Source organism: Patagioenas fasciata, chromosome 1, assembly GCF_037038585.1.
Source record: "Patagioenas fasciata isolate bPatFas1 chromosome 1, bPatFas1.hap1, whole genome shotgun sequence".
Classification (NCBI taxonomy): domain Eukaryota; kingdom Metazoa; phylum Chordata; class Aves; order Columbiformes; family Columbidae; genus Patagioenas; species Patagioenas fasciata.
The window spans coordinates 98,856,259-98,873,908 of NC_092520.1; positions in this window are offsets into that span (position 1 = coordinate 98,856,259).

A 17,650-nucleotide genomic window follows, 5' to 3' on the forward strand; every position below is an offset into this window, starting at 1 on the left:
CTTTCTTCTTGCAAGCAGAGAGCTTTGCAATAGCAAGATACATGTTCCAGAGGTTGTGTGGGGGGGTGAGGTTGTTATCATTATTCTTTATCATTTAGGAAGTTCTTAGTTGTAAATCTCAATGCTTTACATTTGGTTAATGTGTCAGATCAAAACCATAATCCCTGCCCCAAGGAATTTACAGACTCAAAGGGACACCTTCAAAGTGTAAATTACATTTCTGTCTGAAATGGCTTTACCTACTGTTTTGACAGTTAGCACTTACTGCCAAGAGGAAAAAGCAATGGGAAAGCATGTTTCTCTATTTTTACACCTTGGCCTCCAGCTTAGTCGGCACCCCGTGCATAGTCGGTGTTACAGTTTTGCTGCCGGCCCCTTGCCCTTCTGGTTTGTGTGCTAAGCATGAAGGTGTTGCACCTCCACCCACTGCTCCTGCTTGTGCTTGTAAACTAATTCCTTCTTGTTCAGGGACACAGGGCTGTCTGCCCCAGCAAGAGCTGTGGCACTGCTGATGTCCCTGGTGGAGGTGTCCCTAGCTGAGTTGTCACTGGCTGAGGTGTCCCTGGCTCATGTTCAGAAGTCACTCAGGGGCAAGAGAGGGAGGTGCATTCCAGTCAGTGCCTGGGATGCCACAGTCTCCTGTGAGTCTTTGCACAACACAAAAACTGCTTCCCAGTGGGATTTCCTAAAGGCAGTGCTTTCCCTCACTTTCTCTCCAGTTGAACTTAGTAGTGATTCAAACAAATAAACACAACCCATTTTTTCAGATGCCTTTCACGAGTGTGCTGAATAAAACTTGCTCAAAGTTTCAAGAGCCTCTGGGAGCCCCATGCGAAGATGTAGAAGAGTTGGTCTTTACTGGTTGTGTCTACACTTGTGGTAGGTGGGTGTCACAGGGTGTTCTGGGTCCCTTATCAACCAGACTGGGTACCAGGCAGAGCTCACTCCTTTTTTTTTCTAGTCCATGTACTGTTCCCAAGGCAACAAATCCTTGGGAAGGGGCGACCAGTGCACATTCTTAGCCCCTTCCCAATGTCGAGGTGAAAACATGCAAGGCCTGTACACAGACCCAAGAGCTTTGATGCACGCCTGGGATCTGTGCACTAAATATACTAGCATCATCATCGTAGTGGACTCGATATTTCTGGGTGAGCTGTGTCTTGGGAATCCGCCAGCTTCACTTGCAGCAATCCTTGCCACATACTGTTGGGTTGGAAGAGCTGCCCCAAACTCTTTACTTCTCTCCTTCCTGGGTACCAGAAATGCCATGCTTTTCCCTTTGGGATGACTGCCCACAACTGCAAATTCACTTCCTCCAGTAGTGCTGCTGGTAGTGACCATGTACATGTTTTATTGCTTCCCTGCAATAAAAACAACCAGCACCATTTTCATGGAATGGTGGTTGCTATAAATCTCTCAGTTCTTACCAAGCTTTTGTTTATCTGTTGGATACTTGTTAGATAAAGTAAATCAGAACTATTTAAACTCTACTTTATCTTTCTATATTGGCAAATGCTATTGAATCTGACATTAGTTCCTAACTGTGCAAACATTTTTGCTTTTTGGTTTTCTGTTTAATGAAATATCAGCCAGTAACAACACATGCTGTAGTGGTGCTGTTCTGTAATTTAGCAGTGCTAAATAGGATTCAGAAGCTGATGATGCAGCCTTTTACAGTAGGTGATTTAGTATTTTAATGCTTTTTTTTCCCAACAGCCCTTTGTATAGGGAATATCAGGAAATGGCAATGACATATCCAAACTGCTTAAACTAAGGCCCAGCGAAGTGTGACTAATTGCCAAATATTACTATACGAGGTCTGTCATGTCGAGATAAAATAAATTTAATATCTATCATTACAGTTTGAGCTATAGACTTATTAGAAACTACTGTCTCAGTGCAACGGACAGAACAGTGTAGGACAAGTTTAGCTTGGCTTCTTTTTCCCTTCCAGTGTGTAAATAATCCATGTCTACTTTCCTCCAGAAAGGAGAATTATTCTTATATGAGAAACATGGTCTTTTTGCTCACTTTGGCTGGTATTTGTGGCAAAAGTAATAAACATTAGTAAATCTTTTCTTCGTTACTACTTAAACCTTGTTAAGGTGTGTTTAATATTTAGGAGAGCTTGACTGTGGGTCAGACTGCTGCATCCCACGCCTCCAGGTATTTTTTAGTCTTTATTAATACTGACATGATATGTTGAAGACATACCATCCAGGCCCCAAATACTGCAGTGTTTGAGATCTAACATATGATCGGACACTACCTTGAGCCCCTGCATAGTGCTGTTAACTTGTTCAAACTGCTTCCTACAGGTCTTCTTAGAAGAAGCCATTCCTTCCTCTCCTCCTTCATACCTTCTCCGTTTTGCCAATAAGTGACAAGTGAGAGCACATGCATTCGAACTGTGCAGCGGTCACAGCGCATAGAAAAGGTCTATTTCAAAGATCTTTATTGCAGAAGATTTGACTGGTGACTTATTCATTGTTCTGCGGTTCGTTAGATCAAGTGTCCACTTCTGATGACATCTTATAGCCACATGATCCACACTTTCCTGTAGGTATTACTCAGACCACTACATCTAACTCTAAATACAAAATTGGCCTGATTTTTGCCGAGCACCCATAAAGATAACACAAATGGAGAGAGATCAGCACTTGTGAAAACTGGCTACTATGCTCAGGTATCAATACCTGGAAAACAATATTTGGTGAAGCAGTGAGACTGCTGGGACAACAAACCTTCAGATGAGCTTGCATGCAACATTCAGATCAGTTTGCGTGCAACATTCAGATCAGTGAGAGGAAAAAGACTACAACTTGATCTGAATTTCTAGAAAGCATGTGATTTTCAGAGGCAGCCTTCTCCTCACATAAGGACTTAAGGAAATTGCCACCCTCAGAGCAGAATACCCTGTTCATCTGTCTTGCCCTGGCACATGCTGAGAAAGAACCTACAGGGGCAACTAATTTCCATTCACTGGGGTGTAAACTGGTATAGCTCCAATGAAGCCTGCGATTTTCACATGTTGAACAAAACCCCTGTGGCAGCTAGCCAGTGATGCTGAATACCCATCCAACTCAACATAATCTGTAATGCTCATAGGACTGAATATTATCTGTGAGAATCTGTGATTTGCTTGTAGACGCTCACTGAAACCCAGGACACAAAAAGATAGCCTTTTTATAAATTTGAAGGTGGAAATAAAATGGCACAAGTTGTTTCAAAATAGCCTGTTATAATCCATGTGAGATTAAACAGAAGAGTATGAAGCTGCTCCTGCCTTGACAGAACAAGACAGTATGACAGCAGGGCTTCCTGACATCTTTCAGAATAGGCTCAGGAATAGGACATAAGGAATAACTGCATATTTATGTACAGGATTTTATGCTTTTTTGAATGTCCACAAAGGCCATTAGTTGGGCTCTGCCCGTTGACATTGAGTTAGTCCTAGGAGTGATACGTTAAATCTGTCTCAGAAAAGGATGAAAGAAATGGCTGTTAACATTACTGAGGGGAAATTCAATTTGGTCTGGAGCAGAACAAGCATCCTGACCAGACCAGATGAACTAATAGGAATGCAGTTAAAGATATATTGCTAGAGTTACAACTGTATCAGAAAAGGAAGGAATTTTCTTGTATCAGGAATTAGCAGGTCTTTCAGAGGGCAAACAGCTTGCCTTAAGCTACTCAAGGCAAAATGCTGGATTCAGAATTGAACTCACAAATATTTTCACCAAGTCAATCATTTAGATGCTACAGTCTGTCTTTCTTGCCAATAGATGAGTCAATAATTAATAAATATTCCTGTTACTAAAATATTTAAGGACTAAAATACCAGACAACTATCTAGCATTTTGAAAGGAAATAAAAATAAATCAATTCTTACCTGCATAGCCTAATGCCAACTGAAACTAAAGGACTTTATACTTTGATTTCAGTTTACACTGGTACCCTTTAGAGGTGATTTACAGTGTTGTCCTCTGCTGATACAGTGTGTTGTCCCAGCAATTTGCTGAATGGAAGACCCCAGGCTTGATTGAGAAACACCAGGATCTAGTGCTAAATAAAGTATACCGAGGCATTAATTTGTTTTCCGCTGCTGATATGGAGTTCATGCATTTCCTAGATGCTCTCTGCCATATCTTCTGGTCACAAGTGTTTTGGATCTGGATGTTTTGACAACAGAGCTGAGTCCCCAGTGTGTTGTAATTACATATAGACCATAAACAAATCTGGTCCTCTGCTCCACCCTGTAAATTCTTATCTCTGTCTCAGCAGCTTTTGCTGTGCCTGGAAACCTTTGGGGCCCAGTGTCTTGTCAATCTGTATGACTTCTTATTGTCTAATTATCTGTCCCAGTATAATCATGAAGCCTTTTAACATTTTTCTTTCTCCCCAAGGAAAATATATCTCAATCACTAGAAAATGACCTTCAGCTTCTATTGCGAACAATGAAACAAAAAGCTTTCTGAGCAATATCAGCTTCATCTGTACTTTTCCATTGTCATGTCTTGAAGACTCATTAGTTTCTGGCAATTTCTTGTGGTTTTAAGGAACTTCTTTTTGTTTATCCTAATTTTCTTGGACATGTCTGTGCGGTTTATAAATTTAACGGTCTTTATCAACTTCATCTTTACCTTCCTCCTCTGCCAATTTCAGATTAATTACAGCAATTCTTGTCATGTACCATTTGAAGATCCTTTATTCATTTACTTCTGTCTCCTGAGGTCTCAATGATGCATTCAAACGTGGTACATTTCAGTTCTTGGATGGGTTGCTCCATTTTCTTTCCTGTGAGGAGGAATAAAGGAGCTCCTTATGTGCTGGTACAGGAAAGGCTTGCGAGGCAAAGCTGGAAGCGTTGTCTCCTGCCTGTCACAGAGATGTCACGGAGTGGAGTTGTTGGAGCATGAGGGAAGCTGCACAGCGGGAAGTGCCAGCAGGGAGCAATGGCCTCACTGAGTTCTTTGCCTGACTGCTCCCAGCTGCAGCCAGCTTTCTGAGCTGCTCATTGCTTGGGCTTTATCTCTTAGTATTAAATGGAGATGAAATATCTCCATACTGACCCGAGGCAAGGTCCCAGACCTGCAGTCTGGACCACTTCTTTATATTTTTCCACTATAGCATCTTCTCCAGGTCACACCTGGAATATTGTGTTCAAGTTTGGTCCCCACTATACAAAAAACAATGCGGACAGGCTGGAAACGGTCCAGAGAAGGGCTGCAAGGATGATCAAAGCGCTGGGAAGATGCTGTGTGAGGAAAGGCTAAGAGAAATGGGCTTGTCCAGCCTTGAGGAAAGAAGGCTTAGGAGAGACCTTACGACCACGTTCCAGTATTTAAAGGGTGGCTACAAGGAAGATGGAGACTCCCTTTTCACAAGGAGTCACATGGAAAAGACAAGGAGTAATGGGTATAAGTTATTTCTGTGTAGATTCTAATTGAACACAAGAGGAAGATTCTTCACGATGAGAAAAATCAGCCATTGGAATAACCTCCCCAGGGAAGTGGTGGATTTCCTACATTGGGCATCTCTAAGATTCAGCTGGACAGGGTGCCGGGCCATCTTGTCTCCACTGTGCTTTTGACAAGAAAGGTTGGACCAGATGATTTTTGTGGTCCCTTCCAACCCAATATTCTATGATGCTATGATTCTGATGGTGATTCTGTCAGTCTGAACATTTTTCTTTCAACACCTTCTGCCAGTAATTTTCAGGGGAACTTGGTGCTTCCTCAGTGTTATCTGCCATGACCAAGGTATATTGTCACCCCTCTGAGTCTTTGACTCAAGACAGTCTCACCCATCTGAGGGAGAGCTTTGTGCACTTTTTGTCTGTTTGGCTTTAGCCTGTTCTTGTCTTTCTTCCTTAAAAAAACCCTGTTCCCAGGAGAGAATCACAGTCAGAAGTGCAATACCCACCCTATCACTCCTACTGATAGGGGTGAAATCGCAAGTGAAGGTTCTCCAGGCTTTTTAGCCATCTGTGTCCTGGTTGTATGAGGACAGATTGTCCTGAGGTTGTTTGCAAGTCCGGGCATCCCCTGAGATAACAGATTGTATTACCCCTTGAGCCACTTCCATCTCAGTTAAACTGATCAAAGTGGCCCTTCAAGTTCAATTGTTTTGACTCTTCTCTTAGCTTTTCAATTTTATTTAACTCCCAGGCCTAATAAAATTATAATTATGGCTCCCCAGCCATATTCCCCTTTATTCTGTATATACTCTTTTTTAATAGCTTCCTAATTCTTTGTAGTTAAAACTCTTCCGTATTTATGTTCCTACTCTTTATGTCTACCATTTTTCTAGATTTTACCATCACAGCATTACACTGAATTGTAGAGTAAATGGCTGTTTTCCTTGGTAATTAGTAAAATAATTAATTAAGGGTTTGAGCCATGTATTGAAAAAAGTTGTGATTCTAGACATAGTCCTTAAGTAAAACAATCAACTAAAATGAGTTTCTCCTTAAGCTGGATTCACCTTTTCAGTTGTTACAATTTTATTCTGTTTTTCCTTTTAAATACTCAAATACTGTGTTTAAGATAAGTCTCTAGAAAGTTCTTCTGTTCTAGACAGGAACTCTTTCAAAAAAGCAGGTCCATTAATTCCTGTGCACCCTCTGAGTCAGACTTGCAAAGAGGAAGATGTGGTACATTGACACATGATACAACCTCTCTGGTAAACCGTTTTCTATCAATGTCAAGTAGTCTCAAAGTAGCTTAATTGTAAAACTATCCAAAGAAAAGAAGAAAAATGTATTTTCCTTAGGTATGTTATGTAATTGTACTCTATCATACCTAAAGTGATTTTTAAACATTATTTCTTACAATAGACAGGCACAAGCCTATGTATATGGAGTTTCTTATGGAATCAATTCCATTCCAGTTACACTATATCCATTACCCAAATGTGTAACTACCTTGCTAGGGTAATGTTTACAAGTTTCTTCTGCAGCTATTAAATACACAAGTATAGAGTTTCACACTGACTGACTGAAGGACCCTCTATTGCAGTTCTTTATTCCTGTTTTGGAAATTTAGATGGCTCAAAAGACTTCGTCAGACATTCTGGATGCAAGTAAATTCACCCATTACACCAGTTACTCTGAGCTTGAGATTTTATGCACATGAAATTCAAAACTTCTTCCTTGGGTTGATTCATTTCTTTTTCTGAGTTTCTTCACAGATGATTCACAGTAAATACTATACTATATACATCCTAAGATTTAAAACACACCCTAAAGCCCAAAACCTCCACTTTCTCCTGTGGAGACATGAGTCTGGGTCCAAAGGAAAGACAGACCTGAGATTAGCAATAAAAATCCAAGTTTCACGAGATAATTGGACTGCAGAACAGTCACATGTAAGTAAGTCTGCATTTCTACTCATGTTTCTTCTTTCTTTTTGCTTTTTAAATCAAGCTTGTTGAAGGGAGTAAAGAGAGGATATAGTATCTCCAAAGTCCTATTTTCTTGAAACAGTTCTAAGTAATTGTGCATTGATTCCTTGGAGATAAACAAATGCTATTTATCAATTGATTTTAGAAGCTAGAAAGCAGTGGTTAGAGATCATTTGATGGCTAAAGAAGTTGGGGATTGAAAATAACAGAATAATAAATGACTATGGTTTGGTCGCACAGATGTGAAGTAGACAGTCGATATCCTCCAGCAGTGCAGCCTATTTGCTGATGCAGCTATAACTGGGAATAAAACCTCCTCAGCCAGTGAACCAGATCTGTGCCTTCAGAGGGATATGACAAACTCTTAAAGAGGTTGGAACAGAGAAACAAACAAGCCAACTTCAGACCATTTTCAAAGAGCAGCTTAAAATACAGTTTGCTTTGCACATTTCTTATACTCCAGGCTTTCTTTCAGGAACTGCTTGGATGTTCACAGCCAGCCAGCTACAGCGCTGTGATGATGAATGAACATGAACCAGGGATCATGCCTGCTACCTTAAGTGTATGTGGAAGCTCAGAGAAAACTCCAAGCATAAAACTCACCTTAACATAAAAGCAACCTGAAAAGAAATTTTTATATTAATTTTGTACACACGTCATATTCTGTCATTCTCTTCAACAGTAGGCCCCATGGAGGACCTGTGGGACTCTACTACCATCTGAACGATCCCAAGATTTCTTTCCAATCCAGGGAAGCCTACTGGGTGGTGAAAGGAGACCTCAAAATGCCATTCCCTGGCCCAAGAGCAAAGGTCTTCTCCCCTTGTCCCTGTCCTGAGTTGTGACACCTGGTTATGACAGTGGAGGAACACACCATGGTGCACATCAAGGGGAGCAGCACCCACTCCAAACTGCTGCAGGTGGGGTCCAGGTAACACTCATAAGAGAGAGGGGATTCTGCTTGTAAATTTGTCCAAGTCCCTGTGTGATTTTTCTATTTTTTTTCATTAGCTTGTGTATCTTCATAGAAGCAGAGGTAAACTCTGATTGCAACAGTACAGCTCCTCCAAATACGTGAGAAGAACTAATCTGGCATTCTGAGCTATGCAGAGTTTGCCAGTCCCACCAACAAACTTGCTTCTTTCTAGTGCATACTGGTGATTGCATTGTAGGTAATTGCTATGCACAGCTAAGGAGTTATGCTGCAATCAAGAAGGTAACAGCTTGTCCGTCTTCACGTTTTTCTCCTAAGAGCAATATTGATGCTGCTCTTCCCGGTTAAAAGCTCTGGGCATACATTTTTGAAAACCTTGTTTTGTGACTAATTAGCAAAGATCACTTGGTGTAAGGTGATGCTGAGCTCTTACGTTTGGTTTCCCAGCCTAGTAAATCCTCTATAAGGTAGTCACAGACAGGTCTGTCAGACGTTTAGCATCACATAAACATTGTTAAGCAGAACTATTTTCATAGTGTCACTGTGAGGTTTTTATATGAAAAGCAAAATCTCTCACTTGTGGCTACAACATTTTGCTACAATTTCTTGGCACTTTGGATAAAAGAACTCTGAAGTTGATAGGAAACAACATCCCAGGGACCTGTGAAAGTGCACAGTAAAAATAATCAGACAGCACTGTTTCCCCCTGCATTCAAATTGTCCATTCTCGCTTTGGTATGATTATTTTATATGTGCCTTTTTCCCTGCTTCAAAACAGGAGTGACTGAGAGGGTTGTGCAAGAGGTTGTTATTTTTTTTGACAAAGAAATGTCCAAAGAAACTCCTTCTCATCTTCACCAAACTTCAGGGAGGTAGAATTTCAGTTTATAATTCAAGGGAAATAATTTTTACTTAAAAAATAACCAAATATCTTATCATGTACGATTTGTTATATCATCTAAAAACTTTGAGCATATTTTGTCCATATCAACGATATATTCCAATAAACTATTCAGACTACCATTTTTTAAATGTTGCATAATTACTCAGTTCTTTATATTAAAATGTCTCTGCATGGAAAAACACATAGACAATTACTTCAAATGCAATATTATTAAACATTATAGCAACTCTGAAAAGCAGACACACTGTTTCTCCCATGGAATATATCAACTTCCTGCTGAAAATCTGAAAAAAAATTAACACTGCTGATACATGTAAAAATGTTGGTTCATTAAGAACTGTTAGTTTTACAAGTAAATTTATACATTTCATGGTTAAAAAAAATAATATAAATATATATAATCACACACAGAAAAAAGTGTAGATGTAAAGTTTCTGACCAGAAATGAAAACCGTGCATCTATGTCCAATACATGGATTGTGTTTTGAAGTAGCATTTCCAAAGGCTTTGCATTTACAATCAGGAGAGCACTTCCCAACAACCTCCGCCTCTACAGTGCAGAGCATCTGAAAAAATCCCGACACTCACTATAGGGTGTATCAGGTGCCGTCCTTTCCTCAAAACCTGTCTGTAAGCCTGACCTCAGCTGGAAACTTAGTCAGTTATTGGCAGAAGAGTCTTATTTCCATCTGTATGTTAATAACTTTAACTAAAACTACCCTTCAACAATTTTGGCAGAACAGCCAAAGCCTTGAACTGTTTGCTCTCAGCTTGGTGAAGAACAAGAGCAAAGGTTTGTACACAAGCCTCAGTTTATACTTTCATGTAATCCTTGTATTCTATTAAATTATCACATGTATAACATTATACACAGACCCTGCAACAGAGCAGTGGCCTTGGATTATCTTTGTGTGTAAATTCTTCACATGTATAAGTGTTTGTAAGTTGGGTACTTACTCTTACACTTTCCCTACTATATCAAGCGGGTGGCTGGGAGAAGCATAGGAAATGTGTAACAGAAGCAGGGAAAATCAATAGTATGAGCTGAGCAGAAGAAATCAATGCAACAATGCAGCAAAAGACCTGAATATAGTGGTGTGGAAGTAATCAATAAAAATATATGTGCTTTTGTGATGCATGGTGAGAAAACAGGTCCAAATAGGACAGGAGACTAAACTGGACTTTTATCTGAATCTGATATAAAATGGATATTTGAGGAGCTAGTTTTATATATGCAGGCACATTTCCCCTGCTCCCACTTCTTTTTCTTTCCCCCCACCTGCTTCCTTCTGATCCCAGGTTCCAGCTAGTTCTGTATGCACAAGTGACAAAATGTTCAACAGCTTCAAAGCAAAAATAGATTTCAAGCATAATATGATAGATTCGGTTGGTCTGCATAGCTTGGATGATGTTTATTCTGCTGGTTGTTGCATCTTCAGGTATATTTTTTTCTGTGTTTTCGTCCACTTTCCTCCCCAGAACTGAATTTCCACCTCTGATCATTTTTTTGTGTTTGGTTACAAGTTTGCCTGTAACTTGGTAAAAAGGCAGCCCTTCTATTACCTGTGAAGGACAACAGTGCCTTAACCAGGCCATAAGTCAAATTCTATTTGACTAGTTGTTTTTGATGTGCTATGTATATTTTCTGGGAACATTCTGCCCAGCCTTACCTTCTGGCTTGGTCTCTCTACAATGCCACATAGTTTGTTTGTTTACTTTTCCCTTGGGTACTGCTAAAACAGGTCTAACCTCAAAACTGATTTCTCCATGAAGGAACATTCTCCTTTTTTTTTTTTTTTTCCCCATATTACAGTGTATTTTTTATCCCTTGCACAAAACTCCTGACTTTGTTCCATACTAGTTGAAAATATTTTTTTTCTGATTTTGTAGTGGATAGGGGATATTTATGTTTCATCTCTGGTGTACGGGTTTCTGAAATGATGATACCATGCCCATAAGCTACATATCTGACCCCAATCCTGCTACACCATTTATTACATTTATTTTGTTTCTACTGTGTGGACTTCTGCAGTTTCAGTTACTCTACACCTTGTACTGCCCGGAAAGCATTTTATTTAACTGTTACAAAGCTAACACTCAACAGTATGACATCTGAGCTTCTCATTTAAAAAAACCCACCAATCTTGCCCATCGGAAGGCACAGCTCCTCACAAACCAGATCCTTATAAAAGCAATCAGTGTTTTCTCCAGCTGCTGGGGAGATCTCACAAGGATCAAAGGTGCTGAGACTCGTCGCTGGCTTTTGACCTTGCTGTCTGGTTTGAGCTGTCCCAGCCCTCAGCATCCTCTGACTCTTCTACAGGAACCCAGGTGACACCATTTCCTCCATGCTTGCTCAAGAGAGCTGGAGCTTTCCAGAGATCTTTGTAGCTCATAGGAGTCGACTCAATAAAATAATGTTGAGAGACATTGCATGTCAGACGTGTTGCCTGCTGGGGACGTCATACTCCTAGTACAGATTGCACACACAGAATCACAGAATGTTAGGGACAGTTACTAAATCTTGACAGATCTGGTGACCAAGGTCATTTTTTTTCCCTGTGACATGGTAGTCCTGCCAGAAAGGTTTAAGCGTTTGTTTTCAGAGCAAAACAGAAATGTGGTGCTGCTTCTGCTGTAGCTGGCACTAATAATCAACTCTGAATAGGCTGGTTCAGTGGACACTGTAAAACTGAGGGAAAGGCCTTGTGCCAGTGCCCAGGCAGAAATACAGGACAGAAAGCTTCGCAGGAGCTGTTTCTTCAATGCTTCAAATTTTCCCAATCTTCAAAATTATTTTCAAAGCACTTAAAAAAAATGCTTATTATATTTATATAGCTCATCTGATTCAGAAAGTGCTTTGCTGTGCTGACATTTGCATCCATAGGAAAGTGTAGAACTCTGCTAAACTGATGTTACTTCCTAATTTAACTTCCTAATTTTCTGCACTTACCTACTGCATTTTCTGATTATGTGCTTGTGACTCTGAACCACATTTGCTGACTTAGCAGAGGTAGTGCAGGGTAAGGGGTAAGGAAGGACTAGGGGAAAAGAGAGCTATGGATAGCATATAGCAATAGCAAATAGGCCTGCATCTTAGCCCCATTTGCAGGAATTTAGACTTATCTTTTAGCCTATATTTCCTCCTCTGGTAAATGTTGACATGGGAACAGGGTGCATCACCAGGGCTTGACTTGCTGTGAAGCTGTGACAGGTCCCAACCTGAAGATTTGGATCCAGGAGACTGGGAGTGATGCTTCATCCCCCGTATAGAGGTGTCCACCAAGAGAGGGACCCCCCATAATGCCCAGACCTGAGGGCTGCAGTACAGGCAGGGAAGAAGCTCCTTCTTCTCCTTCTTCTTCCTGTCTTACTCAGAGACCATCAGAAGGCCTGGGAAAAGCAGCTTCCCTGGTTTTAGACTTCACAGTCTATCAGACAGATGCTTTTTGAGGTGCCCAAGCTTGGCTCTTCCACTGAGCTCCCATTCTGATGATGTAAGTGGAACCACTTTTCCAGCAAGATGAATGCCTTCTCTGAGAGAACCAGGACAAAAAAATGTAAAGTATAATTAAAAATAGCCACAGATGTCACACATTATGGAGGAAAACTCAGCAGTGTTTCTTGCTGGTTTGAGCTTCTAGATTGCCATATTGAGTCAAAAGCATTTGTGTGTGCTTCTTCAGAGATGAGCAAAATCCTGTATGATAAGAAGGTAATTATGAATGTGAAAATGCAATGTTGTGATTCAAGGGGTAGTGCTAATACTTCAAAGGGCTGTGGGATGAGATTCAGATCTCATCTACTCCTCAGCCAACCCAGCAAAGTTCTCCTGAAGTCAGTCTGATGACTTCTTTGAAATTAAAGATTTGCATCGCTGTAACTGAGGGGAGAATCGTGCCCTGCAACTTTCATTTAAAGCCTTGGTGTTAATACTAGAGACCCAATTCCAAGGCTGTCAGAAGAGGATTTCAATGATCTATTTATTGACTAGGAAAGAAGGTTGCCCTTTCAGTGAGCATCAGCCTGACTCTTCATTTATTTTCATCTGCCTTGGACTTTTTCAAAGGAAGGGTGATTTAGAAACTGGGAATTGGGCAATCTTTTACATATGGGGAACTGCTACAAAGTGATAATCAACTGTAAGAAATTACTGGAAATGGAAGTAACAAGAAATGTTTACTGGCAGGATTTCAAATAACCTCAGTGTTTTCTGGGGTTCCTACCTTCTGTGTTTACAGAGGTCGTGCAAAGTTCTCAAAGAATAACCTGCCAAATGCAAGAATAAATCTTTATTTTTAGGGTAGGTGTGGGAATATATGGACATTGATGCAGCTTTAATATTTATGTGGCTGGTGAGGAGAGTGAGTGGGGAATGGAATGAGGTTTTCAGTTTATTTTCTTTCATGAATCAGAAGAATTACTACTAAAAACTTTGCTCTTCATTCAGGTGTTCTATGCTAAGGACAAGTGCTGGGCAATTAGCTGTAGCTAATTCAAAAAAGTCCCCAGAGCCCCACATATGGAGACAAATACATACGTCCTACTGTGTATGTTGTGTGAACCATATTCAATTAAAGCAAATGGAGTTGTGCAATGTTGAATTTGACCCCACATAATGACTGTACCTTCTTCCCACTGTGTTGCCTGGGGATTGCTTTATTTTAGCTGGGTGCTGACAAGGAAGGCAAGTGTAATGAAAACAAAGCAGCCAACATTCACAAACATGATATATGTGCTGAAGTTTGGAAATCTTTTCTCACTCTGGATTTTAAAGCAATGTATGCAATGCAGATGTCGCTCAGCCTAGATGAAATCCTTATCTCAAGGGGCTGTAAGAGTCTCTGACACACGATTTTAAACCTGGACTGGCTGAGGGGTTTTTCTGATGCTTTTCTACTTAAAAAATGATTTTTGCATGGAAAACTTCCTGTTAAGTTTCACTTGACCAAAAAAACCCAGCTCTATTAAGAAAACATTTACATTGAGGTAAATGCTGACCTTGACCAGAGAGTCCAGTGTAGGGCAACAAAGATGATTAAGGGAGTGGAGCATCTCCCTTATGAGGAAAGGCTGAGGGAGCCAGGTCTCTTTAGCTTGAAGAAGAGGAGGCTGAGGGGTGACCTCATTAATGTTTACAGATTTATAAAGGGTGTCACGAGGATGGAGCCAGGCTCTTCTCAGTGACAACCAATGATAGGAGAAGGGGTAATGGGTACAAACTGGAACACAAAAGGTTCCACTTAAATTTGAGAAGAAACTTCTTCTCAGTGAGGGTGACAGAACACTGGAACAGGCTGCCCAGGGGAGTTGTGGAGTCTCCGACTTTGGAGGCATTCAAGACCTGCCTGGATGCCTTCCTGTGTAACCTCATCTAGGCGTTCCTGCTCCGGCAGGGGGATTGGACTAGATGATCTTTCGAGGTCCCTTCCAGTCCCTAACATTCTGTGATTCTGTGATTCTGTGATCTGACCTTTGGATATTTTTTGTAATATTTATTGTTTTGATATCTAGTCTGGATTAACGGATGTTTCCTGGACATTCTTCCTTCCTTCTCTTTCCTCTCAGGTAAATTTTGACATTGAAGCCTTTCTGGGGAGTTTAGTATCAAGGAATAGCTGTTCAGAGTATTAGGAATGAATTCTGCAGCATTTATCTTGCTACTGTGAATAACAGGCTGTCCCTCATTTTGCGCTTTAATCACATCTCTGCCTTTCACATTGGTATAAAGATGTATAGCAATGCCAGGGGACTCATAGCAAAGGCTGAAACAGTGGCCTTTCTCTGCATTAGGAGGCAGTGCAATGAAATATGTCAATACTATTTAAAAGACCCCAACAAGAGACATAGAACAAACTGTTCCCCCTCTTCTCCATCTTTTCACTCTTCGTCCCGTCTATCGCCTTGATTTTTGGGCTTGGTCAGTTTGATCGGTACCTCCGAGAGTAGGTGGGCAGACTACAGTGCCCGAGATCAGGGAAGCTGTCACAGCCCCTCAGATCCCTGTGCTCCAGGGATGTAGCCAGCTGGGACCGATCGCAGACATGTGACACTACCACTTGGGAGAAAGAGAAGAGGAGGCTGGAGGAATGAGTTAATGCAGCTGATTTTTGCCTCTTGCTTCAAACTTGGAGCGCACATTGCAACTGAAACAGGTCTTATTCTCATCACTTAGGTTTTAGCTAACACATCTTCATCAAAAACTGGCACATAATTTATTTCTAATAGGACAGCTACCCAGGGAAAATTGTCAGAAAAAAAAAAAAAGAAAAAAAAAGAAAAAAAAAAAGAGAAAGAAAAGGAGAGCAGAAAGTGTTTTGATTCCCAGGTCAAAGGGAATTAAGGGTGAAAGATGTTGGCTTGGCATTTGCCAGCGTAGCATTAGCTGCTACTCTGAGATAGGATGAGCCCACAGACCTGACTCAGCTGTCCTGAAGGCCAGACATTAGTGAGTTGAGGCATTGCTGCCCATTGCACTTTCCGGCTTGGATTGGGTCATGGCACAGGCTGTAAGGGCAGCTGCAGGCACTGTCCACCTAGTTCAAAGGCAGTAGTATCTGATTGGTCCTGTCCAGCTCCCCTTGGGCAGAATTGCTATCACTGACTTCAGTGATGAAGAGTACACAGGTGAGAAACTGAGGAATGAAGCCTATGTTCACAAACCACAAAGTAAATATGTGTGCTGCAGCTTTTGGAGTGGCACATCAGACAGCTTCACAACAACCAGTTCTGTACATCCAGGGAGCGCAGTGTGAGCTACAGAACTCTAGGAAACAATTGATATTAAACCCTTGGCGGAAAGTTACAAGCTGAGCCTTGGGCTACTGCAGCTTCCTTGCCAGCAGCACTAAAGTGAGCTAAACCAAAGTTATCTTTGGGTTACATATGGTCCATACAGTGGCTGAGCTAAAGATGTATCCAAACCTAGAATGCCATGTGCCATGAGAAGTTGTTGTACCAAACTGCCATGAACCAACAGAACATCACCAAAAGGAGTCCTTTGCTAGCTTTGGGCTGTATCATTTCCTAGAACGACTCTGCAACACATATGGGCTGTTGTGGTCTGGAGGAAGGGCTGACAGACTCCAAGGTCCTGGAACAAATACACCCTGCAGTGTTACTTGACCTCCTCCATGGAAAACAAGACCTACCAGCGGCAGCTGATGTCTCAGGGGCTGCTGGAGATTTGCCAGCTGTGTTCAGAAGACAAAGATAGCCCTGGGCAGCATGCGATGCCGTAGTGGCAGTAGGGATACTCCTCACCTGCACAGGCACAGCAGAGTCACTGGAACTGGGTCTTTGAGAAAAACTCATGAGCACCCAGGGAGATGAGCAGAAAAGGTACCATCTGAGATGTCTGAACCATCTCTGGGGTCTGCTGAAGGGGCATATTGTGTTCTGCTTTGCCTATACAGCAGCACCTAAATTTACATCTGAGTACATGAGAAAATGAGGTCTAACTAATGCACCATCTAAAGAAATAACTGCTAAAATAATAGCATTTTGATAGAGCAAAGGTTATCTATCCTGGAATGGCAGATATTCCTCAGTGACTCTGCTGATTAAAGGCACAGACAGCATGAGCTTTGAGAGGCTTGGGAGTGCTAACTCGCTCATGCTCTCAAGTAGCCTGTCAGCTATTTATGGCATTTCTCTTATGTCCAGGCAAAATTAATTTTACCAGATACATTACATAATGTGCTTTTGTCTCAAATAGCAGAGACCAGTGAGCTTCCCAGCCTTCCCAAAATGACACCTGGTATTTATGGTGCATGTCTGAAATGAAGGAAAATATTGGGAAGGCTCTAGGTAGAGAAGCACTGGGGAGAATATTGGTGTGTGCTCCCATCACAACTCTCTGAAATTTACATAACTTATTTGTGCTGCTTACAGGTGAGGACAGGATTTTTTTCCTTGCCAGCCTTGTAAACTCAGCCTTTAATCTTAAAATAAATTGGTGTTCTTTTCCTTCTTACACCACCAAAGGTGTTTAAAAATCTGCTGCCAGAATTGTGCTGACAATTTAGCTTTAAACTATAGGAACCTCAGTCCCATTCTTTACAAAATGTAAAATCAGGTGTGAACAATATCCATGTGTGCTTTTTTTAAAAAATATATTTTCTTTCCACTAAATTAGACAGAGATTTCTTAAATATGCTGTGTGGGAAGATGCAGGATTAAACCTTAATTCTTTGTGATGCACATTCTTTGTGCTGAGGTGTCAAACTTCTGCAAAAACAAGCCTTGCCAGCTGTTCCCGGGCTTCCCTTGTACAGGAAGATGCTGTTCACTTGGTGCCACTCCAGTGTATTTACACTGTAGCCAGTGCATTAGGACTATGATGGGAACAAGTTGTTTGTCAGAGGATATGGACTACCAAGGGATGAGAGCAGAAGGAGAGGATGAAG